Source organism: Mesoplodon bidens (assembly GCF_964165515.1).
Source record: "Mesoplodon bidens genome assembly, contig: HAP1_SCAFFOLD_541, whole genome shotgun sequence".
NCBI classification, from domain to species: domain Eukaryota; kingdom Metazoa; phylum Chordata; class Mammalia; order Artiodactyla; family Ziphiidae; genus Mesoplodon; species Mesoplodon bidens.
This window is the reverse complement of record NW_027671719.1, coordinates 238,010-264,043: the sequence shown is the minus strand read 5'-3', so window position 1 is coordinate 264,043 and position 26,034 is coordinate 238,010. Positions and strand designations below refer to the sequence as shown.

General features: G+C 43.3%; 1 long non-coding RNA gene across 1 annotated transcript in view; it reads right to left on the bottom strand.

The window, feature by feature from the left end:
* Positions 1-888: 888 nt before the first annotated feature.
* LOC308611124 overlaps positions 889-26,034 on the bottom strand; it is a 120,226-nt gene continuing 95,080 nt past the window's right edge. Inside the window, exon 3 of the long non-coding RNA XR_014014775.1 lies at positions 889-1,269. This is a non-coding gene — a long non-coding RNA (uncharacterized lncRNA). The remainder of the gene's footprint in view (positions 1,270-26,034) is intronic.

The window sequence follows — 26,034 nt, the reverse complement described above, 5'->3', positions numbered from 1 at the left end:
TCAGGAAAAAAAAAAAGCCTTAATGAAATGGAGGTAATAGGAGAAGAACAACAGGATTAGCATCTCCAAATAAGGGGTGAAAGTGACAGTGGCCAGCTGATAAGAACCATCCTTCCTGACAATTTCCTCTTTATCCCCATCTGGAATGTGGGTAGTCAATGTCCTGGGAGAGAACTGGACCTGGGACAGGATTATAAGGGAGGATCCTGGGACAATGAAAAACCCCGATCAAACTTCTACTTCTTTGAGACCAGCTTGAGGTATCATCTGGTCTGCTTTCCTGGGGGCCCTCTGGCTTCCACAAAGGAGAGCCAGGTGTGTCATAAGGCGGAGTGGAGGGGAGTTTTATAACGATAAAGGAGTCACTCCAACAAGAGGATATAACATATGTAAATATATATGCACCCAACACAGAAGCACTTAAATATATAAAGCAAACATTAACAGACCTAAAGAGAGAAACAGACAGCAATACCATAGTAGGGAATTTTAAAACCCCACTTACATCAATGGATAGATCATTCACATAGAAAATCGATAAGGGAACATCAGCCTTAAATGACACATTAGACCAAATGAACTTAACAGGTATATATAGAAAATTCCATACAAAAGCAACACAAATACACACTCTTCTCAAGTACACATGAAACATTTTCCAGGATAGAGAATATGTTAGGCCAAAAAACAAGTCTTTTTTAATTTATTTATTTTATTTTATTTTATTTATTTATTTATTTTTGGCTGTGTTGGGTCTTCGTTTCTGTGCGAGGGCTTTCTCTAGTTGCGGCGAGCAGGGCCCACTCTTCATCGCGGTGCACAGGCCTCTCACTGTCGCGGCCCCTCTTGTTGCGGAGCACAGGCTCCATACACGCAGGCTCGGTAGTTGTGGCTCACGGGCCTAGTTGCTCCGCGGCATGTGGGATCTTCCCAGAGCAGGGCTCGAACCCGTGTCCCCTGCATTGGCAGGCAGATTCTCAACCACTGTGCCACCAGGGAAGCCCCCCAAAAACAAGTCTTAATAAATTTAAGAGGACTGGAATCATATCAAGTACCTTTTTTCCAGGTACAATGGTATGAAACCAAAATTAATTACATGAAGGAAGCTGGAAAATTCAAAACTATGTGGCGATTAAACAACATGCTACTAAAACACCAATGGGTCGGGGCTCCGGCTCCGCCTCCCGCTTCAGCTCCAGCTCCTGCTCAGCCCAAAGAGCCTCCACCGGCCTCTGCTTTAGGAAAATCAGCCCCTCCTTATGCTTCAGCCTGCAAGGGACCAGAAGACCATAAAGGTTTAGGAATAAAAATGAAACCCAACACCCACAGGAATAAAAGTCTCAATGTCCATCCAGTCATAAAACCCAGTGGAGGTGCTGGGGAAACTGCCCAAAGGAGACAGCATTACACACAGAAAAGAGAAGGACAACTAAAAAATCCACCTACTGGGAAACGCTTGTAAAAATCGGCTCTTTTTAGAGTTGCGAAAACTAGCCTAGTGCTAGTGAGAGAGGAGGCCACCAGCTGAGATGTCGGGCAAGTGCTACCAGACTCCATCAGTCCACAGGTCTCTCCCCCAACACCCGCAGCAGGCAAGGTGCTTCTCCTCCCTCCTGCTTGGCCTGACTGAACCCCGTTTCTCTCAACGGTCATTTTGGGGGGTTGATTACAAAGCACACGTCATGGATTCTAGATTTTTAAACGTTAAAAACTTTCCCCTAAGAGAGAACAACAGACCTTAAAGATGATCTCTTTTCACTCTTTTGATTTAATCATATATACCTTTTGACATTTCTCAAGAAAGAGCCTACAGACCAGATATTGTGTCAGGCCTATCTTTCCACGTAGCGTCGAATTGGATTCAATCAGCAGCCGAGTTTGTCATCCTAACAACATCCTGTGGAGTTAGAAGCTCACAATTACAAAGTGCTTCCACATCAGTGATATCGTTTGCTTCTCACAGTAAACCTTAAGGAAGGGAAGGGAGGTAATGTTACCCCCACTGTACAGATCAGTAAATTGAGACCTACTGCCACTTTGTCTGGCTTATTGGACGAGACAGCAGCTTCCTTGGAAGGCACAGAGGGACTGACTCTGAGGGGGGCGCATAGGAAAGTTTCAGGTCGTGGCAGCAACGTGTCTCTGCAAAACAGGATCCTGAAAAGGGGGTTTTCGGGTAAGGATGTGGTAATGAAATACTAGAGCGGGAAGACAAACACGACTTAGGTCACGCTGTTGCCTACGGAGAGCTCTGGGTGAATGGCTTCCTTCCCTAACTCTCTGCTTTCTCAGTCCTATCCATTCTTCAAAGCCAAACCCAAATCCCACAGATCCAGGAGCCGTTCTTGAGTATCTAGCACAGAGAAACCATAATAACGACACCTTAAGATTTCCATGTGCCTTAGCTCCTTACATCATGATAAGCTTTCGAGGTAGGCTTCGTAGTCCGTTTTACAAATGAGGAAAGTGAAGCTCACAGGGGTTCAGTAACTTTTCAAGCTGACACAGCTAATAAGCAGCAAAGTCTGGATTTCAAACTCCATCACATCACAGCGGCCTCACCTTCCTGTACATGTATCACACCTTGTATATTGCCTGCCCACGTGTCCCTTAGTTCATCAGCCTTTTGTTGTAAGTTCTTTGAGGGCAGAGAGCAAGCCTTATACTTCTTTGTAACCACCCCTCCCGTACTTAGCAGAGCCCCATGTACACAGTAGGTTCTCAATAAGCATCATATGTTAAATATCTATTGGGTAGGAACAGTAGTTACGGGATTTTTTTGGTACTCTGAATGTCAGGGTCTCTGCTGTATATAATTAAATCAAGAGTGAACATGGGAAAAAAAGAACAAAACAACCAATGGGTCAAAGAAGAAATCAAGAGAGAAATTTAAAAATACCTCGAGACAAACAAAAATGGAAATATGCCAAAATTTGGGGGATGCAGTAAAAGCAGTTGTAAGAGAGAAGTTCATAACAATAAATACCTACCTCAAGAAACTTTACACTTCAAGGAAGTAGAAAAAGAAGAACAAATGAAGCTCAAAGTTAGTAGAAGTAAGGAAATCACAAAGATTACAGCAGAAACAGAGACCAAAAAGACAATACAGAAGTTCAGTGAAACTTAGAGCTGGTTCTTTGAAACGATAAACAAAATTGACAAGTCTTTAGCTAGAGTTACCAAGAAAAAAAGGGAGGACTCAAATAAATAAAACAGAAGTAGAAGAGGAAATATCACAAATGGTACAACATAAATACAAAGGATCATAAGAGACTACTATGAAAAATTATACACCAAGAAATTGGACAACCTAGAAGAAATAAAAATTCCCAGAAATATACAACTATGAAGAGAGAATCATGATTAAGTAGAAAATAGGAACAGACCAATTACTAGTAAGAAGACTGAATCAGTAATCTAAAAGGAGGTCAACATCATTAGTCATCAGGGAAACGCAAATCAAAACCACAATGTGATAACACTTCACACCTGTTAGGATGGCTATTATCAACAAGCCAAGAAGTAACAAGTATTGGTGAGGATGTGGAGAAAAGGGAACCCTTGTGCACTGTGGGTAAGAATATAGACTGGTGCAGCCACTGTGGAAAACATTATGGAGGTTCTGCAAAAAATGAAAACTATAACTACCATATGACCCAGTAATTCTACTTCTGGGTATTTATCCAAAGAAAACAAAAACACTAACTCAAAAATACATATGCACCCCCATATTCACTACAGCATTATTTTACAATAGCCAAGATATGGAAACAACAGAAGTGTCTATCAATGGATGAATGAATGAAGAATTTTATATACATTATATATACACACACACACATACACACACGATGGAATATTACTCAGCCATAAAAAGAATGAAATCTTGGGCTTCCCTGGTGGTGAAGTGGTTGAGAGTCTGCCTGCCGATGCAGGGGACATGGGTTCATGCCCCGGTCCGGGAAGATCCCACATGCCGCAGAGCGGCTGGGCCCGTGGGCCACGGCTGCTGGGCCTGTGCATCCGGAGCCTGTGGTCTGCAACGGGAGAGGCCACAACGGTGAGAGGCCCCCGTACCACAAAAAAAAAAAAAAATCTTGCCATTTGCAACAACATGGGTGGGCAGCATGATGCTAAGTGAAATAAGTCAGAAAGAGAATGACAAATACCATTTGACCTCTCTTATATGTGGACCCTAAAACAAACAAACAAAACACAAAACAAGCTCAGACACAGGAAACAGATTAGTGATTGCCAGAGGCAGGGGGTGGGGTGGTAGGAGAAATGAGTGAAGGGAGTACACATTTATTTTTTTTTTTTTATTTTTTATTTTTTTCACATTTATTTTTAAATGTTTTTACATTTAAGCAAAGAATCTGTGTTACAGGTCTATGACATAACTTCATTAAAGGAAAGGGGGGAAATTTATCTGAAAATGAGTAGACATTATAAGACTGAGGACTAAAGGAACTATATGAATAAGCACTCTTCTCTTGTTAATAAAGTGGTTTCCCTCACTTCTCAATTCTGATACCCCTATACACGTGTACTGGGTTTGAGCAAGTAATCAAAGAGATGATGAATAATGGTTAAAAAAAAAAAAAGAAGAGACAAATTTTTTAAAAATAAAATACTGTTAATTCTGTGGAGGTTTATTAATAAAAAATAATGTTTAAAGGGGGCAATGTTGCTCATTCTGGTTCTGAATGAGTCCTTCCTCTCTATAAAAAGCAACAAACTTTGTGACTATATAGTGATTGCTCCCTGCCCCCAGGTGCCAGGGTTGGGGGCTGCAGGATTCAGGGCACTGCAGGCCTTTTCTTCTTTGTCACACAGCCTCTCTTGCATCTTCTCTTCCCTCAGTTTCCATTACCTCTCTCTTTCCTGGTTATCTTCACTTTTCTCTAACTGCTCTTTCTCAGGTCCTCTGCCGGCCCCTGGTCTGTTTCCCCAGAGCTTTGTCCTTCACTCTCCCATTGTGCAGATTCCCCAAGGGACATCTTCTAAACCCAAGACGCCCATGTCGTCCACCCTGTATGTTGAAGACCCCTACTTACATCTTCAGGCTGCCCTCTCTGCTGAGCTCCAGAACTGGACCCCAAATATATTTAATCACAGGTGTTTATAAAGTTTCTACTATGTATGACATAACTGGGTAGAGCATATCTCTACCTGTTTAGATAATTCAAATTTGACATATTAGAAACTGAACAGATCATCTTCTCTGTTTCTGAATGGCATCAACAATCACCCAAGCCAGAGAGGGAAAGAGAGAGAGAGAGAGAAGGAAGGAGAAGGAGGGAGATGGAGGGAGGGAGGAAAGAAGGAAGGAGGAAGGAGAGGAGGGAGGGAGTGAAGAAGGAAGGGGAAAGGGGGAGGGAGGGAGGGAAAGAAAGGAAGCAAGCTCAGTGCTCAGCCTAGTTCGTGGTCAAGAAGTTACAAAGTTTATACTGCGGAAGTATAAGTCAGTAATTGAAATGCAGTTGAGATATGGCATCCGTGATGTCTATGGAATAAAAACACTCAAAAGTACCTAATTCCAAAAATGCTAGGACATTTCTAACATAGAAGTGTATTTTATATGTTCTCATAGGACTGCTTTAAGGATTGTGGCTAACTTAAGTCTTCTATACCAGGAAGCTGACCAGATTCCCCAAGGAAATGCCTTGGACCTCCACACCCAAAGCACTGGGTTCAGAGCACTGCACACTAAAGAAATGACTCCCACCAAATGCTCATTCCTGACCAGGCAAAAAATAACTCTCCCTATTCCTGAGGTCTGATAGCAGGTGTTTCAGTGAAATGCCAAAGAATGAGCCAGGAAAGAGACACATCATATTCAAAAAAGCCTGTGCCAGCAAGGAGAGCGGGGGCAGGAGATGGCAGTAAACTGGGGACTTAGAGGAACAAAGAACACAGAGACAGAGCAGGTGTGGTAGGGAGATGCTTTCCTGAGATCCGTGACCTTCCTTTGACCACACACATCAGAGAACTGTTCAGATGAGGTCAAGAAACTCAACGGTTGGTATTCAACGTACCAACTTGGCCAAATGCATCTGTCAGTGTGACCTGAATTGCCTTGGGTTTCACCTATTTGTGGGCGTAAATAGAGTTCGAGAAATGGTATCAAGCAAAAATTTCCTGGTTTATAGTTCTGTCTTGTTGTAGCATTTTGGTCCCTAAGTACACACACACTGAGCATCCTCAGAGGTGTTTGCATGGGTTTCAAAAACATGTTCCATTTGTTCTTCCACTTTGGCAGCCAGTGGAATGTCAGGTGTCAGCTAAGGTATCCGAGGATGGCTCTGTCACACTGACACTGCTGTGTGCCCTCCATGAAAGAGCCATATTTTCTAGTCTGCCAGGAAACCTGGAAGAGTGGTTCACACCCTGAAGATGGCAGGGCAGCCCTGTGCGCCTTTCACTCTCCTTAGGGCCGTGCTCCATGTAGAAACACAGAGATGCTCCTCTTTCCTTGGGACACAAACCTAGTGCAAGGGGCTGAACAGAGGAATAATACCTTCTTGCCTCCTTCATTTCTCCATCTCTGCATCCAAGTATTTGAATCAAAATTATTCCAAAATTCAAACTATTTTGTGAAATGCTTATATGTCATGTTGGGCCTGATACTTATAAAGTGGATAAAAGGTCTCTTCTAAGAGCTTCAGGGTTGAGAGAGAGCACCAGAATGGTAAGTCAGCTATAGACGCAGCGACTACGTTTTCAAGGTTTAGTGGACAGTTCCTATTTCAAGTAGTCTGCTCCATAAATACACTTGTCTTCAGACAATGTGAAAATAAAATGACTGGAATACTGTGGAGCAAGGAGTACAGTAAGGCGCAGCAGGGTTTCATGAATTAACTATGCAGTAAGGACCTAGAGGTTTTTTTAACCATTTTTCTTTTCCTTTCCATATATGAAAATAAATTGCTAAAGAAGATGAACTTCTGGGACTTCCCTGGTGGCACAGTGTTTAAGAATCCACCTGCCAATGCAGGGTACATGGGCTCGAGCCCTGGTCCAGGAAGATCCCACATGCCACGGAGCAACTAAGCCCGTGTGTCATAACTGCTGAGCTTGTACTCTAGAGCCCGCGAGCCACAACTACTGAGCCTGCGTGCTGCAACTAATGAAGCCCGCACGCCTAGAGCCTGTGCTCTGCAACAAGAGAAGCCACCACAATGAGAAGCCCATGTACGACAATGAAGAGTAGCCCCCACTCGCCGCAACTAAAGAAAAGCCCGCACGCAGCAATGGAGACCCAACGCAGCCAAAGATAAACATTTTTTTAAAAATCAAAAATAAATGTGAAAATGTTTTCTTTTGCTATAATAGTAAAATAATGCATTTTCTCAATCTGCTGTTGTTCTTTTTAAAAAGTTGGTTTTGCTACTCTTTTTTTTTTTTTTTTTACAAATAGAAGTTTCAAATTTTATGTAGTCTGAACAGTTGGTCTTTTGTTTTATGATTTCTTAAAAGGATTTTAAGCTTAGGAAGTCATCCTTGGTTTTAAATTCACAGATCTAATACCTTGTTTGAGCAGGCATTTGGAAAAGGATGTTTTAAAAATATTTAACTTTTTAATATATCTGGGATTTATTTTGTTATACACTATGAAAGATGGGTCTAAATTAATTTTATTTCCCTTAAATTCCTACCCAGTTATTCCTGCACAAGTTAATGAATAGTTCTTCCTTTCTGGTGATGTCACTTTTGTTTCCTAGCCAATTCTTGTATGGAAAAAAATCAATTCTGGACTGTCTAGTGTGTGTTCTATATCTTTATATTTTTCCTTCTTTCTGTAGTGTCTTATTTTAATTATCATAGCCTTATTTTTTTTCACCATAGAGTGTTTATTTTCCATATAAAAGGGCAGAAGCTAACATGTGAGCAAAAGGGTAAAAAGCGTGGAGCTCGTGTGGGAGACCATGACAGGTGACTTGAGGCTGAGGGTGGTGAAGGCTGGTCCAGGGGGAGAATTGGAGGTTGGGATGAAGAGATGGGGTCAGATCCAGGCCCTGTCCTTCAGGCAGACCATGAGACATGTTGATGCCAAAATTTATGGGATATAGCAAAAGCAGTTTTAAAAGAGACTTCTCACAAAAAATGCTTACTGGTCTTGGAGAGTTTCCCAGAGAGGCATGGGGTGAGGGATGGTGACGACTGCTGTTCACCCTGGGGACAGAGTCAACTGGCGGCAGCCACCGTTGGCGCTCTCCCCACCATGTGGACACTGGTGCTGGTGGGCACCACTCCCTCCAGCTCAGCTTTATGCTGTACTTAAATATCTAGTGTGGCTGCCGTTCATATTCTTCGTTCAAAAATTTCTTTGATAAACTTATCAATTTTTTCTTCCTGAGAACATCAGAATCTAGTCAGATTCTCCAAATTTTCTTAGAATATTTATTGGACTTTGTAAATCATTATGAGGGTTGTCATGAGTTTGTGTATTATTTATGTATGAATTTACACCCATTTTCAATCAACTTTTGATGTTTGTGACGACAGAACACAGATTAGAGTCAATGAATTAGTCTAAAATAGTAACAAAGACATTTTATCTCAGTTGCCTCCTTCACTTGAGCAATTCATAGCCAAATTAAATTTAATCCCCTTTCATTTTTGCACCTAAATGTCTGGTGGAGACGTAATGCAACAATCAAGGATCCAGTGACTGGCCTCAGGGTGCAGAATAAAAGACACAATGATCAACATTGTCAGTGAATGGATTTGGAAACACTTGAAGGGTAATTCACGTTTCAACTTTTAACTTTCATTTGAATTCGTCAGTATTTCAAATGGAAACCCATGATCCCCTTCTGCAAGAATTTTCACCTTGGGTGTTTACAATTCTTTTCTCTTATTTCCTTTGCCCTCTTCATGCTTGTGGTATCTGTACAGCAAGTTCTCCTGGCCCTAATTCTTAGTACTCTTGAAACTCTCCTGACAGCAGAAAGCAGTGATCAGATAGGTTGAATGATTCAATGGAAATTTAATCGGATCTCATTTTAGCTACGTGTAAGAAGCAACCTGCTGTGAACTAGAATTGTAATGCTGGAAGTTATCTGATTCCTACAGGCCTCTCTTCCTTCTCTGCCCTGGTGAATGACTGCTAAAGGAAGTTAAAGCATGTAAAACATGATAAACATTGATTTCTTGCCTTGGCCATTGAACTGGACATCTTGCCTTCTTGCAGGTAAAACTGAAGAGGAGTATGATAGATTCTAACTTTTATTTATAAGGGTGAAGCTTTTAAATGTACTCACTTAAGTTGCTTCTTGAGGCAGTAATGTCCTATTTCCTTTACATTAGACTTCCAGCTTTGAACGCAGTTTATAAAGCAAAACAAGATGAAACAAAAACCTAGACAAAGCAACCTCTGTCAGTAGAACACTTTAACAAAGACTGATGACCTGAAGAATAGGGTTGACAAGATGCGATTGGTCAGTTCACTGCTCTGAAGGAGAGGCATCCTTTATTTGTGGCTGCCTAGGGAAGGCCAGTTACAATGCAGAAAAGCTAAGAAACGGTAGGAGAAAGTGGAGAAACAAACAGGAAAAGAGTGAAAAACTGCACATAAGAAAAATGGAAGGTATAGAAGAAACAGCAACTTTTACAGTTGATTGTGCCACAGTTCAAGAAGAGTATAGCGACCACTGTTACATTGTTGGCCCCCCGTGATCTCCCAGTATTTGCCTCTGTGTAGTCCTCTTTCTTAGAACCTGAGTTGGGAGTATGACTTATTTTAATTAACTGGAAGTGGCAGAGTGATGCTCTATCAGATCTTGTTCCAAGCCTTAAGAAGTTCTGCTTTTGTTCTCTTCAGAGCCATGATCTGCTTTATAAGAATGCTGTTAGCCTGCTACAGCTATGTGGAGAGGCTGTCAGAAAAGCCACATAAGAGGGAGAGGCCCTGAGAGACAAGCCTGGCCATCCCAGTGTCTCAGTCAAGCCCAGGCCCCTGCTGACCTGCCAGCTGGATGAATCCACGTGAGTAGCCATCAGTAAGATCAACAGAAGGGTCACCCAGCCAAGCCCAACCCAGATTGCAGAATTATGAGCAAATAAAATGTTCATTGTTTTAAGCCACTAATTTTTGGGGTGGTTTCTTATACAGCAAAATATAGCTCCTGGCATGTTAAAATGAAGTCAGTGATCAACACCCAGTGACTCTACTCTCTGAGACAGTATTGTGTGGACTGAAGACGCACGTCTGGGACCAAAGCAAGCTTGGTTCAAATCCATACTTTTTCACTTTTTAGCTCTTATGGCCTTGGGCAAGTTATTTAATCTTTCTGGGGCTCAGTCTTGTTATCTGTGAGTGAGAGAAATATTTCTTCTCTCACAAGATAGTTAAGAAATGAAATGAGTGAAAGTTTGGGGCACAAATTAAGTACCCACCAAATCTTATATTATTTGTTATATTCCATTTCCTTCCTGTCGTTCCCTCACCCCCTGAGGGGATAAAAGTGATCCAAACTACATTAACTTTTTAGGGTAGCCCTGTGACCTGCTAAAGGCAGTTCTGTCATAGGTCAGTTTTGCACTGCATATGTACATTTGGCAAACAATTGTTGTGTTTATATGAAAAAGAGGTAAACTCCTAAAATACAGGTGATGGACTTTTAAAATGATAGCAGGTTTGTGGGGCACTGCTGGAGACAATGCACATGTGTCCATGTCCCAGACGGCCTACACCTGCTCCTCTGCAGTATCACAGCTGTTTATTAGACTAAGCTGGGGTCACCAAAGAATACTGAAGTTACATTCAGCTTATTTTATTGCAGAAGACATGAAGGCACATGCTGTATTTCCATTTGGTTTTCACAAAAATGCATTACTATCTCAATGGTTTGTGAAGTTCACTTAGGCAAAAATTGCAGATTTCGAGGTAGTACTGCATAAACTTTGGTGTTTGTTGAGTCCTTGTCTTCATACTGGAAAGAAGAAAGTCCTATATTGAGTGACTAAATTATGTGCAGACACCAAGAGAAAACACACACATGCACACACACGAAAGAAAGGATTAAGGAAAAAAGAAATAAACCTGCTCTGGCCTCAGTTTCCAATTTGTAAAATGAGAAAGCCAGACTAGAAGGTTCTCCAAGGTCACTTCCAGCTCTGAGTTTTAGCAGACATCTCAAATTCTGTGCATTTATTAGCGCTTTGTGAGATGAAAAACACAGGTTGTTCTCCAGCAAAACTTTAATTGCAGAGCTTTAGAAAAAATCAAAATACTCTTTCAGATTATGCTTTTTTAATTTTAGTTTTAATTGTGTTTTTATTGTTTCCATATTATTTTAAAAGAGAGATGAAAGCTGCAGTTTGACAAATTGCTACATCCGTCTGCTTGCCGTACAACTGCCCTAGCAAGTTAACTTAAAACAACTTTCTAAAATGTACTTTTAATGAGAAACTTAGACCCCTGAAATTTGTATAAAACATTTTTTTCCTTCAGACTTCTTATAGGGCTGTAGAGTTTCCATACCTCAGTGCCAAGAGCATGGCAGAGGAATTTCGCTCAGCTTAGTAATTACCTTGTGTTAGTCTAGCTCAAAGTTGTTTTTCTCTTAATGGCTTAAGAGAGCCATTCAAATGCTTTGATTCTAGTAATACAAGTTTTAATGGGCAAGGCAGGTGAATGCCCATGTAATGTTTAGCCTATTAAACTGGCCATATCCAAAGCTTATGCAGAGTAAATTCTTACTAGGGACTCTGAATAAGGGCAGATCAACGTGGACAAAAGCTTGAGAAAATAAGAGAGCTAAAGTAAGTCTGCGAATGTCCTTCCTCTCTCCAACTAAGATCCCGATTATAGTGGACATTTATTTTTGCCTTCTTTCATGGCGAGGGGAGAAGAGCTCCCCAAAGTCTCCCTGTGTGCTTCCAGAATGTTGATTCACCCGCAGGCTTCACAGTGGACCATGTATATGAGACCACGGTTTCTCAGACTATCTGTGGTGAAGGACCAGTTTGCTTCATCTCCCACACCCCCATCCACTGTGGACTGGTACTTGTATAAAATATAGTAAAAATGAATCACTGGAAAAAGGACACACGAACTATGACATACAAAATATAAGCCTCAGTTTTTATTATGAAATTTAATGACTCTCTCAAATTGCAGTACAAGTTTCTAACCATCCTCAGTTTCTATACTTACCTTTTTTTTTTAACATCTTTATTGGAGTATAATTGCTTTACAATGGCGTGTTAGTTTCTGCTGTATAACAAAGTGAATCAGCTATACATATACATATATCCCCATATCTCCTGCCTCTGGCATCTGCCTCCCACCCTCCCTATCCCAACCCTCTAGGTGGCCGCAAAGCACCGAGCCGATCTCCCTGTGCTATGCGGCTGTTTCCCACTAGCTATCTGTTTTACATTTGGTGGTGTATACATGTCCATGCCACTCTCTCACTTCATTCCAGCTTACCCTTCCCCCTCCCCGTGTCCTCAAGTCCATTCTCTGTGTCTTTATTCCTGTCCTGCCCCTAGGTTCTTCAGAACCATTTTTGTTTGTTTAGATTCCATATCTATGTGTTAGCATATGGTATTTGTTTTTCTGACTTACTTCACTCCGTATGACAGACTCTAGGTCCACCCACCTCACTACAAAGAACTCAATTTCGTTTATTTTTATGGCTGATTGTCTAAACTTATCTTGTTGTAGATGGTAACAAACATGTGGAAACAGGCATTGGTCCACGGACCACACTTTGAGTAGCACTGACCTAGACTAGGCCAGTAGTATTCTCTGGTTCCCAGTAATTATTTCATGGGTGTTCTTATGACCTGAGCTGGTCCCAGTCACTTGAATGTTGGGACTTTGGTTGAGAAACTGGGACAACAATTCTGTTTTTCCTGGCTGGATGCCACCTTGGGACTATAAGAGAAGTGGCTTGAGAATGAGTCAACACCAAGAAAGCAGAACCAAGAGGTAGCAAGTCAGAAACTGAATCTGCTCCTGTGTTATAGAGAAATAGAAGCCAATAAATTAAAAATTTTGCTCAAGCTAGAATTCATTAGGTTTTCTATCATCTGCAAGAGAAAGAGTCCTATGTGATATAATTTGCATGTTTCCCCCTAACTCTCAGTCACCTTGCCAGTCATCTTTCCAGAACAGAGATCTGGGAATGCCATTCTTCTGGTTATGAAAACCTTAGCTTCCCACTCCCTTGGTCCAGAGTTCAGGCTTCTTAAACTGTCATTCAAAGTCATTCACAGTTGAGTCCCCTTCTTTCTCAGCCTCATTTTTTTGGCTACTCTCATCCTCAGACACATGCCCAATGCTTTAGTGTGACCACACATGCACTTTTATATATGTAATAGGTTTGCTCATGTTCACTTTGGCTGGATTGCACTTTCTCTTCCCACACCCTCCTCTGATTTTCTAAGAATAGGAACTTGAGAACATAAGGTGTTCATTACTTTTAAATGTTAAGCATTATGCATCACCATCATTCCTGCTGACTCAAGGGCTAATTTTGAGAGTGTTGGCAGGAGGGCAAATTGATGCACCCAGACATTTGACAAAAACTGCATTTAGACTCCAAAGCTTTCATTTCACAGGGAGTCTGACATGGTTATATTACCAAAATCTCAGAAAACAACAAACTTAGACAAAGTGTGACTTTAAGTTATTGCAAAAATGAATAAGCAAGAAATGAAAACATATGTCTGCAGCAAAATGTGTACACAGATGTTCATAGCAGCTTTATTCAAAATAGCTGAAAGTGGAAACAAACCAAATGTTCATCAGCTGATCAGTGTATAAACAAAATGTGGTATATCCATAAAATGAAATATTACTTGCCATGAAAAGAAGTGAAGTGCTGATACATGGAACAACATGGACTAACCTTGAAAACATTATGCTAAGTGAAAGAAGCCAGATATAAAAGGCCACATATTGTATAATTCCATTTATATGAATGTCTGGAATTGACAAATCTATAGAGAAAGTCGATTTGTGGTAAGCTAGGGCTGGGGAGAGTGATGAGATTGAAGGGTGAAGGCTAGGGGGAACAGAGTTTCTTTTCTAGAGTGATGAAAATGTTCCCAAATTGACTGTAGTGATGGATGCACAACATTGTGAATATACTAAAAGCCATTGAACTGTACACTTTTAATGGGTGAATTATATGGTATGTGAATTATGCCTCAACAACGTGTTTTTTTTAAGAAAAAGAGTTTATAGTAGCTTTATTCATAGGTGCCAAAACTGGGAAGCAAGAAGATGTCTAAGGTGAATGGATAAATCAACTGTGGTACATCCAGACAACTGAATAGTATTTATTCAGCACTGAAAAAATGAGCTATTAAGCCATGAAAATACATGCAGGAACCTTAAATGCATATCACTAAGTGAAAGAAGCCAATCTGAAAAGGCTACCTACACACTGTATCATTTCAACTATATGACATTCTGGAAAAGGCAAAACACTGGAGACAGTAAAAAGATTGGTGGTTGCCAGGGGTTAGGGTGGAGGATGCAGTGAAGAGGCAGAGCACAGAGGATTTCCAGGGCAGCGAAACTACTCTGTGTGATACTACAATGGTGGAGACATGTCACTATACACTTGTCTAACTCACGTAAACTATGGGCTCTGGGTGATAATGTGTCCATGTAGGTATGACTGTAACAAATGTCCCACTCTGGTGCTGCATTTTTTTTTTAAATTTCCTTCCTCCCTCCCTCCCTCCTTCCCTCCCTCCCTTCTTTCCTTTCCTTTCCTTTCCTTTCCTTCCTTTCTGCTGTGTTGGGTCTTCTTTGCTGCGTGCAGGCTTTCTCTAGTTGCAGTGAGCGGGGGCTACCCTTCGTTGCGGTGCATGGGCTTCTCATTGCAGTGGCTTCTCTTGTTGCAGAGCACGGGCTCTAGGTGTGTGGGCTCCAGTAGTTATGGCTTGCGGGCTCAGTAGTTGTGGCTCACAGGCTCTAGAGCACTGCCTCAGTAGTTGTGATGCACAGGCTTAGCTGCTCCGTGGCATGTAGGGTCTTCTTGGTCCAGGGATCGAACCCATGTCCCCTGCATTGGCAGGCGTAACCACTGCACCACCAGGGAAGTCCTGGTGCTGGATGTTGATAGTGGGAGAGGTTGTGTGTGTGTGTGGAGGGGTGTTGGGGGGGGTCAGATGGCATATGGGAGCTCTGTGTTTTCTGCTCAGTTTTGTTGTGAACCTTAAACTGCTCTAAAAATTAAAGTCTAAAGAAAGAAGCAAAGGAGGGTGAGGAGGAAGGGGGTGAGGAACAGGAAGAGGGCCAGGGCAAGGACGGAGAGGAGGAGGAGGTGACCTCACAAGGCCCATCTCAGTTGGCACCACGTCTGAAATTTTCCCTGCCTCTCTCTCATCTCCCTCCTGGTGGAAGAATTAATTGCTCTTTCATCTGTATTTTCATTGTGTTCTTATTCCTACTTCTTTTATAGTTCATATCACTTTATTATACTTGTTTGCAGGCCTTACTTACTGAACTATGACCTGCCTGAGGGCAGAGGCAATGCCTTATTTTCTTGATATTTCTACTAGAAATACTACATGGTAGAGTTCAATGAAAGTGTGGTGTGTGTATGAACGAAGAACATCTTAAAGCGGCAGTGTTCAGTTCAGCTTTAAAGGATTCTACTCTAGAATCTGTTGTTCTTCAGGATCTTTGGTAACCTAAAAAAAGCTCCCTCTATGTGGCTCATCCCTGGGACCGTGGCCAGGATGTGAGCGAGAGCACTGAGGACATGTGACAATCCTAGACGAACGACTTATCCCTACTGAGTCTCCTCCAATAGGCAGCGTACTATTCTAGTAGAGCTTTTGGAAAATACTCTTTCTTGGGGATAATCTAACCATGTGCAGCCTGAAATCTGGAACCAGACTTCTGTGTAGTGATGAAGGTCAACTGGGAAGATGTCATTGGGTGGAGAGGAGAAGCTCTCACTCTACTGAAAGCCACCACTGCCACCTCAGGATGGCTGCCTGAAATGCTCTGGTGAGAGCTTTATTACAAGGCTTTGGGGTTAGATATATGTAAAATGTGTGACATGTGTTCCTGGGAGGGATGACATTTTAAGCTTTTATTATTCATTTATACCTTACTGAGAATCATATGTAATAGAGTTCTTGAGAGTAGGTTTTAAGAGGGCAATAGAGAACACTTACCAAGATACTGGTGCTAAGAATGAAAAGGAAAAGGTACCTAAGAGGTGATAGGATGCCAAAAATAGCTTTTCTTTACTTCCCAAATTTGGCCTCACTTAATGGATAAAGTGAATATTCTCAATCACATAACCACTTTAATTTTAGTACCAGGGCATACTTTTTAAGAAGTCACTTATTTATATTGTTTAAAGTAGTAGCATTGAGAATGTGGGGAATTTAGTAGGCAGGGCTCTACTACTTACTTGCTGAACGATCTAAGGAAGTTTCTTCCCGTCTCTGAGCTTCATTTTTATTTACTGATAAAATGGGCACAATAATACCTGTACTGTTTACATCACAGGATGTTTGTGAAAATCCACTGAGATTGCTGAAAGCAAAATGTTCTATAAATTAGACAAATAAATTTATAATTTATCATTGATGTTAGTCTAGGAAGGATAAGTGCTGTGAACTTCTCCTACTAAATACCAATGGAGTTTATTTGTGGTTGGTACAAAAAAAAAAAGAAAGAAAAAAAAAGTGCTGTACATTTAGTCCTTTGTTTCTTTCAATTTTGAAGGAGCTCTACCAGGTTCTGAAAAGGAATCTTATTAACATTTTGGGAAAAGCCTTTTTATTGAAACTTCTTGTAAGTTTTACACGCAAGGCACACACATGTATGTAAGAATATCTAGCCAACATGTGCCCTTTTAAAAGAGAAAAGCTCTTCTATAACCATCTTCTCCAAGGATCGTTAATTTGTATCAGAAAATTGGAGAGGCATGCAGGGATACCTTCCTAAGGAGCATAAAATGTCTGAGCAGTTATCACCCATAGCATCTGTCCCTTCTCTGATCTATTCCAGAGATCACTTGCCAATTCACAAATGCCATGGGGGACCTCTCCTGTGCGGTTATGTAACTCTTGACCTGTGTAGGGCTTGCCCCTAAAACTGCACCATGAGGTCCTTAAGGACAGAGCCTGCGACTTACAGGTACTGGTGTCTCCTAGTTTCCAGCAGGAAATATTTATTAAATGAAAACTTGGCTGAGGCTGCATATCAAGGTCAGGAGGAAGTGGTGCCTCTTGGCAGATTTTATCCTCAGGGTAGGTTACCTGTTCCTGCATAATTGAAAGAAGACTCTGTGGGTTTGAAGGCTGTCTAACCCTTTCACAGGAGATCAAGTAACTGTGCTAGGCCATGGGTGTCAAATAAAGGGCATCACAGTTTAAGAAAGACATGAGAAATTAGGAGACAGTTCAGAGAACAGCTATCATGAAGATAAAGAGTTTAGAAAGGAAGATGTAGGAAGAGGGGAGGGAAATACTGGGATTATTTAAACCTGACAAGAGGAGCCTGAAAAAAAGCATGGCAGGTAGTTGATTTTCAAACATTTATGGGGATGATTATATAGAGCAGAGCTTCTCAACCTTTGTGGCAAGGCACACTTAAGAAAAGATGATATTTACAGGGCCCACAAGGATAATCAGGTAAGGCTGCTCAAGACTCGATTCTTCTCTAAGGCTTTGACATTCCTGGGTCCCACCGTGCCACCAGAGGACTTAGCACAGCCTTTGGGTAGTGTTATGGACAGAATATTTGTGTCCTACCAAACTCATATGTTGAAACCCTAAGGCCAATATGATATCATAGTATTAGGAGATGGGGCCTTTGGGAGGTGATGGAATTAATGCTCTTATAGAAGAGACCTCACAGAGCTCTCTCACCCACTTTTTCTGCAGGGTTGCTGGGAGAGGACAGCTGTTGGCGAACCAGGAAGTAGGTCTCACCAGACACAGAATCTGCTGTTGCCTTCATTTCGGACTTCCCAGCCTCCAGGACTATGAGAAATACGTGTTTGTTGTTTAAGCACCCAGTCTATGGTGTTTTCTTACGGCAGCCCAAACTGACTAGGACAGGGATTTGTGCACATGTTAGAAAATTGATGGCCCCTAGTCAGGGACTGTCTGTATTTTAGGTAGAGTAGGAAGAAGTAGGGTCAAAACAAAAGATGGAAGATTGGAATAAAATGAGAAAACACTTTATTCTTAGATTTGAAAATACCAGATGGGTTTGTCAAAGGGTGCGTGTGTGTGTGTGTGTGTGTGTGTGTGTAGCATGTCCTAAAAGTCTTTATGCAGTTTAAGCTTCACTAACTTCAGAAAAATAAGTGCTACAGACTTATCCTCAAGATCTCGTGAAAGTTTAATTATTTACATTTATTTTATAGTAACTTTAGTTTTGTGAATGTTGAACAATGAATTCTTCATTTTAATTATTTGAGTCAGCCCCTCTGACTGAAGATGGTAACGGCTGACTGCAACAAAAAGCAAAATTCCCTATTCAACATTCACAAAACTGGATAAAAGAACTTTTAAGTTCTTTAGAACTGGGTTTGCGTAGTGAAAAGATTCTATAGGAAAGATGGATTTAAGGACATATATGATCCTGAGTATAAATGTGTGGGTACAAGCAAAAATTCCAGACAGTATTTCAGACACTTAAGGCAGTGGAATTGGTGAGACCCAAGTCAAGTTTCTATCAAACAGTAGAGGGGACCCAGGTAGTATCTGGGTTACCGATGGGACAAGCAGAAAATTTCATTACTGTAAATATATGAAACCATGAAAGGATGGAGTTGGAAAATAGGATGGCAGGGTAGGGCAGAGGGACCTGGAAGGCCCAGCAGGGGCGGAAGGGGTTGCTGGACTGGTGGGTGGGGGAGGGGCCGTGGACACACCCTCTCCATGTTGTCCCCTCCCCCACACTCAGAAACCCTTTGTGACTCTTCAGTGCTCTGTGATGCAGGCCTGGGACTGCTCAATAACTTCAGTAACTTCAAGCAGCCTTGTGATTCAGAAAACGGAATTCAGAAAATGGAACGCTCTCTCATTTTTGAACAGCTTACTGACCCATGTCCGAGCTGTGACTCAACATCCTTGGATACTGACCAAAACCTCGTCGTCCTGTGCGGGTTGGGGTTGCTTCTTCTGTTCCTGTGGTACCTGGTGCGCTTGCCATTTTCATCTATCTTTAGTAAAACCAAAGACATCCGAAAGGTAAGCAGCCCTGGGGCAGCCCCCAACGGAGATTCTTTATTGTTGTTTCCATTTCTATTCCCACATTTTGTGTGTGTGTGTGTGCATTTTTTTTATTAGTTTCTGCTTTATAACAAAGTGAATCAGTCATACATATACATCTGTTCCCACATCCCTTCCCTCAAGCATCTCCCTCCCTCCCACCCTCTCCATCCCACCCCTCCAGGCGGTCACAAAGCACCGACCTGGTCTCCCTGTGCTCTGCGGCTGCTTCCAGTGGAAGCCCATGTCCCATCTGAGTGTTTGGAGGACTCCAGGATAAAATCCCAAACAGTAATTCTGTGGCCCTGGGTTGGGTTATTTAGAGAGTTTGGGATCTCTGCAGGAGAACAGAGTTCCCCATTGCTTGATCATGCCTCACATTCTCATGTCAGGCATCACTCGACAAAGCCTTCCTTTGTGCTGGGCTGATCAGAGCAGCAATGCTGAGCCTCTGACCATAGGCTGGAGCCTGAGCTCCAGGATACAGGGTCCTATCTGAGGGACATGGACGTAACTGTTGGCCTCAGATGCTAGGCCCTCCTTGGGCAGATGACTTCTGACTGAGAATATCAAGTGTGGACCTCATAGTCGAAAGTCCTTCTTTGAGTTTGTCAAAGAAGAAAAAAATTGAAAGCATTTTAAACCTTTAAAATTGATAAAAAGAAGGAACATAAAGTTCTGTTAATTAAAAGAGAGTCATATTATTCATGGATAATGAATATCTGAGTTTCCTAGAGAAGAGTGAGAGAAATGAGCCCCAGCCCTTCATTCTTTTCTTTTGTTCTCAGCATCAGGGCAGAGCCAAGAGGAGAAGGAAAGGTGGAACACCAAAAGGTAAGGTTCTGCCTATCCCACCTGAACTCTCCAAGGGTGACCCTTCCTGCCTTTTCCAGGAGATCCAAGGTCTCTGATCTCTGAGGATGTCAACTGCTAGGTACAGTTTCTCTCAGAGACCAGAGTTCTCAGAGGAGAGGCTTGTGGGAAGGCAGTCAGAGCCTGAGACACTTCTCAGATTCCCTGCTCTGCTCATCGCTGGGCATGAAGCAGTGATGGACCTGGGCAATGGGTGTTTCCCAACAGGTGGCCAGGTGAGATGTCAAGAGTCAGAACTTCTGTGTCCTGACTTTGTAAAAGTCCTTTGACTTCCTGGATGATCAGATCCCTCTCTAAGGCAACACTGATCTCTGGGCTTCACATGGTGGTTTTGAGCATCACATGAGATAAAATGCATGTGAAAGTACTTTACAAGAAGCAACATACACATGTTAATATCATTGACCATTTGACCTCATCTACTAATTCTTGGGTCTTTCAGAGTCTAATATCCCAAGGGTTTCCCATAAGGGGACTCCTTTATTATCCCTATGCTTCTACCTTCATTACATATAACCCACTCTCCTGGTTTCTCAGGTTGGAGATGTCACCAGACAGAAACAGAGGAGAAAACGCAGCTGATTTCTATTCTGAAAAGGTGACTCTTTCCCCTTCTTTCCTGATCCCCCCTTAGCATGTTCTATGCAATTCCAGGGATTCAGTGCAACCTGCTGTAGTCATGGCAGGGGGTAGCATAGGAATGAGTATGTGATGAAGGCCTTGAGGTGAGGGCTACTGAGCATGTTGTGAACTCATGGATGTGGAGCAATGTGAAGGGGCAGCAGGCTTCCAGTGACCCCACCCCTGCCAGGCCAGCAGGTCCCCCTTTCCTTGTTCTGGTCCTGGTTGCACCTTTGTACTTCCTGTCTTCTGCAGCACCCTGGGCCGGCACGATGACACCACCCGCTTGCGTCAACTCTTATGTCCAGACCCCTTCTGTGAGGTGTGTAATAATGCAACTGCTGAGGTCAGTCGGCTGCTACTCCCAGAGGCCCTGGAAGATTCTACTTCCTCTGTGTCCCCGTTGGCTTCCACAGCTTCTGTGACTGAGTCATCGTTTACTCTGTCCCCTGCCTTCTCAACAGTCCCTCCAAGGGACCTAACACCAGCCTCTCTGCTTGAGCCTACCACACTGCCCACCTCCGTTCTCTCCCCTAACCCAATGACCCCCTTAGCTGACTCTTTTTCACCCTCCGCATTGGGTCATTCTCTGGCACCAGAGCCTTTTCCTTCCTTGGATTCCAAATTCCCTGTGGACTACTCCCCACCCCAACCCCTTGCCTTTCCCCGTCTCCTACCACGTGACACTCAGACAGCAGGTCCTGTTCTCCCACGAGAGGCCACTTTGTCTCCGGATACAGTTTTTTCTCTTGACCCCACCCTTTCCCAAGATATCAACCCCTTATCAGATTTGTCCCAGGCAATGAATCACCCCGATTCTTTTGCTTGTCATCATGCACCACCAGCTCTGTCTGTTTCACCCCAGCCAGACTGCACTTTATCTGTCACTCAATCTAAATCAATTGCCATCTTACTGAAGCCTGTTGCTGAGAACTCACTTCCAAAAAGCCCTGGTGTAATGTTCCAGCTAGAGGAAGATGTGGGGAAAGATGTGGGACACAGCCTAGAGAATGGCCCAAAAGATCACCTGTTGAATGACCCAAAGAGCTCTTCAGGTAAGGATCTGGGGTATGACTCTGAGAAAGACCTAAACAGTCAGATGGTGAGTCTCTCAGAGAAAAATTCAAGGGTGTCAGCAAAGAGTCTAAGTCGGAGACAACTTGAAAATGTCCTAAAAGTACATTTGAGCAAGAAGTTGGAGGACATACATGAGGGTCGGCTCCCTGAGACTGTGCGTAATTCATGGCATGCTATCAAGCAAACATTGCTTCTTTCTGTGAAATCCCACACCCGAACAAAACAGAGAAGTTTGCCATCATCAGTGGGTGAGGCCTACCCCCTGAATACCTTCCAGGACCTGACTTTTGTTGATTCCAGTCCACAACAGATGCTGGAAGCCCATATTAAAAGGTTTCATATGAGGATGTTGTGGGCCCTTCCCCGCAAGGTCCTTGAATCCATACAGATCTTTAAATTGAAAGATGCCTCATGCCAGTCCTTGTCTCAAGCCAACTTGCCCTCCTCAACCAATGTGATTTCTGAGGCAGACTCCAAATCTGGGAGCTTCAAGTCCTTGAGAGGAAGCTCTGCATCTCTCCATGGAGACAAAGTGGGAACAACAAATTCAGCCCCTGACCTGGATCGTTCTCTCCCTGCCACCTCACCTGTGGGCAAAGGAGGACAGAGGGTCCTGAGACAACCACGCTCTGATGTCAACCGTGGGCTGGCAGAGGGTGTTCAGAGAATTAAGGATGCCAGACAGACTCGTCTCCCTGTCTCCCTCTGCATCACAGGGAAAGCAGGTCATAGACAGACTCAACTAGCCAACAGATATCCCCAAAAGCTGCTTGCAAAGCAAGCTGGGGCCAGATATGAGCGGAAGCATAAGAGTGTGCGTTCCAGTGATAAAGGAGAAACGCAACGGGGCAAAAAGGTGGAGAAGTCAGAACCTGTTTCAATGCCCAGATGGTCTAGCGAGGTATTCACGGCTGAGGAGCTTGATACTCTTCAATTAAAAACTAGTGACATGTTGGCAACTAGCAATCCAGGGAGCTCCCAAATGATAAATGTGAATGAGAATAAAGTAGAAACTACCGTGACCACTGGAAGCCCCCCACCCAAATTACCAGTTCCCCAAGATCCTAAATCATTAGACCTTAAAGAACAACTGTTCAGTGAGTTGAACTTTAAACTGGAGAACAGGGAGCATAGCCAGGCTCAAGGCCAACCCACTGACACATCCCTTGCTTCAGATAACTTGACTTACGAGGCCTCACTGACTCATGCCCAGGGCGTCTCAGGTGGGGACATGGGAGCTTCCCAGGTGCTGCATGTCCATTTGGAGGACAGAGGAATCAGGATGGAGCAGCAGCAGGAACCTTGGGTCCCTAAGCATGCCTTAAGGAGGTGCCAGGATAAGAATTTCCCACCAACTGCAAAGAGAGTGAGCCCTCTGGAGCCCAAGGCAGAAGAGCTTGATCGAAGGGATGAAGGGTTCGGGACATCCCAACTTAGGAGGAAGAGTTTCCCTACTCAGGAGATGGTACTAGAGAAGACACTTGCGAGCAAGTCTTCCCAGATCCTATCACAGAAGGGACAGCCTCTTCCTGAAGGCCATATCAGAAAAAGAATGAAGCACTTCTTGCAATGGCTTTTTTCTGGGATAAAATACAAAAGGCAAGAAGATGCCCAGGAAAAGGGCAGCCCCATATCAACTGTGCAGAACAGAGGCCTAGTTAAAAGTAGAGCTGCCTTGACTGGGACAACTGAAGCTCAGAAAATCGCGACAGGCATCAGGAAGTTCCTAGATGAGAAACCGGGGTGTCAGTATGCAATGGATGTCACCTACTCTCAAGAGCCCCTTCCTTCCCCAGTGCAGATTAGGAAAACTCAGCAAAAGGTGCAAGTGCAGGTCTGGACAGAGCCTGTCCAGGGGCATCCTTTCAACCACAGGGCTCCCTCCTGTAAACTGACAAATATCAAGTCCTGCCATCAAGAAGCTATCTTTGCTGGCCAGAGTTATCCTCCAAGTAGTACAAGACAGATCAGAGATAAGAAGAGACACCCCCAGAAAGTTGTGGCATTCAAGGACCAGCGACTGTGTCACAAACATCCCCCACCAGTGTCCCACAGGGAGCCTGTGCCCCATCCAAGCCCCACCCGCAGGCGTCAAGCTGGCCAGGCACCCACCACTGCGCTCAGCACTGCTGAAGGCCCTGTGTTCAGACATCTGTCTCTACTGTCTAGACAGAAAACACTGCCCCAGAATTTCCAGGGATGAAGACTTCCCATCCAGAAATAACTCCTTCCTTGTAGAGATGATTGATTCTCCCCAGTAAATATTTATCTAATAATAGTGTATCTTTTCTGTGTACTGTGTACTGTGTTGGGGGCATGGGTTTTGGGTAACTCAGGGCTTATGTGTAAGGGAAAGGAAGGAGATAGTTCAGCTCTTACTGACTGCTTCCTTTGGCTTTGGCTAAAAGGTGACCAGTCCTCTGGAGTTCTTGCTAAGAAATAGATATTGTGCCCCTTCCACCCCGGCCACCACCCCCGCCCCACCCCAAAGCCCATTTCCTCCCTGATGCAATTTGAGGAGGTGGGCTTTGTCTTCTGCCGCTTAGCTTAGCCTTACTGAAAATGTATAGCAGCCCACATATCCCCCCTCACTGAATGTTTTATATCCTTTAGAGAAGTAGGGGAGATAGGTCTTTTATACCTGAGGAGCGTTAAGTACAGGTATACTTTCTGAAAATAATGCTGAAGAAGAAATAACAGCTTAATCATTATTTAGAACTCAGTGACCAGAGGCTCCTACAGGGGGCTCAACCCTCAATGGCACTATTTGGGCGGAGGTGCTGCTCTACTGGACCCTGGGCTACTTGCCGTAGGGTCCAGGAACAGCACAGCAGCTGCTTAAGAATCTGTTATGTGGGTCATGTTAATGTATCTGGAGAGCATACTTTAAACTTGACATGGAGGTTTCCTTACTAGAAAGGCACCCTGGGGAAGTGGTTCCCCTCCCGGGATATTTTTTCAGGCTGCTCAGTTGATGACTGGTTTTTTTTTGCAGAGGAAAAACACCACTCAGCTGTCAGTGGTAGGAATGTTGACCAGGCAGCCACCTACCTCCCAGGGTAAAATACAGCTGAGAGTAAGCAAAAGATGTCTTAAAGTGAGTGGGAAAGAAAGAAAAAGTGAAGGGAAAGAATGTCCTTACTGGTGGAACAAAGTTCATGCCTCATCATTCCCATATTCTGACCCTGTCCTGCTCCCCCATTCCTCAATCTGATCCAAGCACCATGTCCTTGAGGCTGACCAGAGAACTGCACGGCACACTGATGCCTTATATCAAAAAGGCATGGGGGTGTCTTTGAGTACTAAAACAGTATCTCCAAGGATGTCATCAAGATGGCATCCCCCTCTTTGGGGAAGGTGATCATGGTGCTTTCCTTCCATCTATGCTTGATGGGAATATACAAGATATTGCCCTTAGTGTGTACAGTTCACCAATCAAGATGAAGGTGCCACCACTGATATTAGTAGCCTTGGTGGAGCCGTGGTACACCTCCCCAGGATACCTGCAGCTCAGGAACCAGAGGTGAGTCCTAGACTATGCACTGGGGTTATCAGACATTTGGGGGCTTACCATGGACCTCCTGTTTTTGGCCAAGGCTGCACACATACCCACCGTTACAGTGAGGTCTAGAGGGAAGGCAACTCTACTTGTACAGACTGGGACTCAAAAATAGGGTGAGTATCCTAGAGAGCACCTGAGGTAGTTTTTTCCAGAAAGACTTATGGATACTGGGTGTTAAAACAAAAAAAGAAAAATAGATGTCCACTACAGCCTTCTCTCACTACTTTTATTTTCTTATCCAGAGTTATGACATTGATCCTACAATATCTGAAGCTTATGGTCACACAGAGAAGGCAGATTCCGTGGAGCCCCCGGGAGAGGGACAAAAGGTGGGAGGGGGCCCAGGGTGGGGAACATGAAGAGGTGAGGAGTGGTGGAGGGCTCTAACCTCCATGTGGATAGACCTATCAGTAACCCAGCTTCCCTGTTCCTACATCATCTCATTTTTACTTCCATTCCAGTGCAGTCACTGCCACACTGTAGAGCTTATTACCAGGAACACTTCTGCCATCTGGAATAATACAGTCTGACATTCCACCCTTTGGCCTCATCCTCCATCCTCCCAGCTTATATACTACTTGTTAATTTTTCAACTTTAGGTCGTTTTTCCACTTACTCTTCCTCTATCCACCAAGCTCTTGTTTTCTTTTTCTCTCTCTCCAAGGTAGGCTTGGTGGTCTATCAGG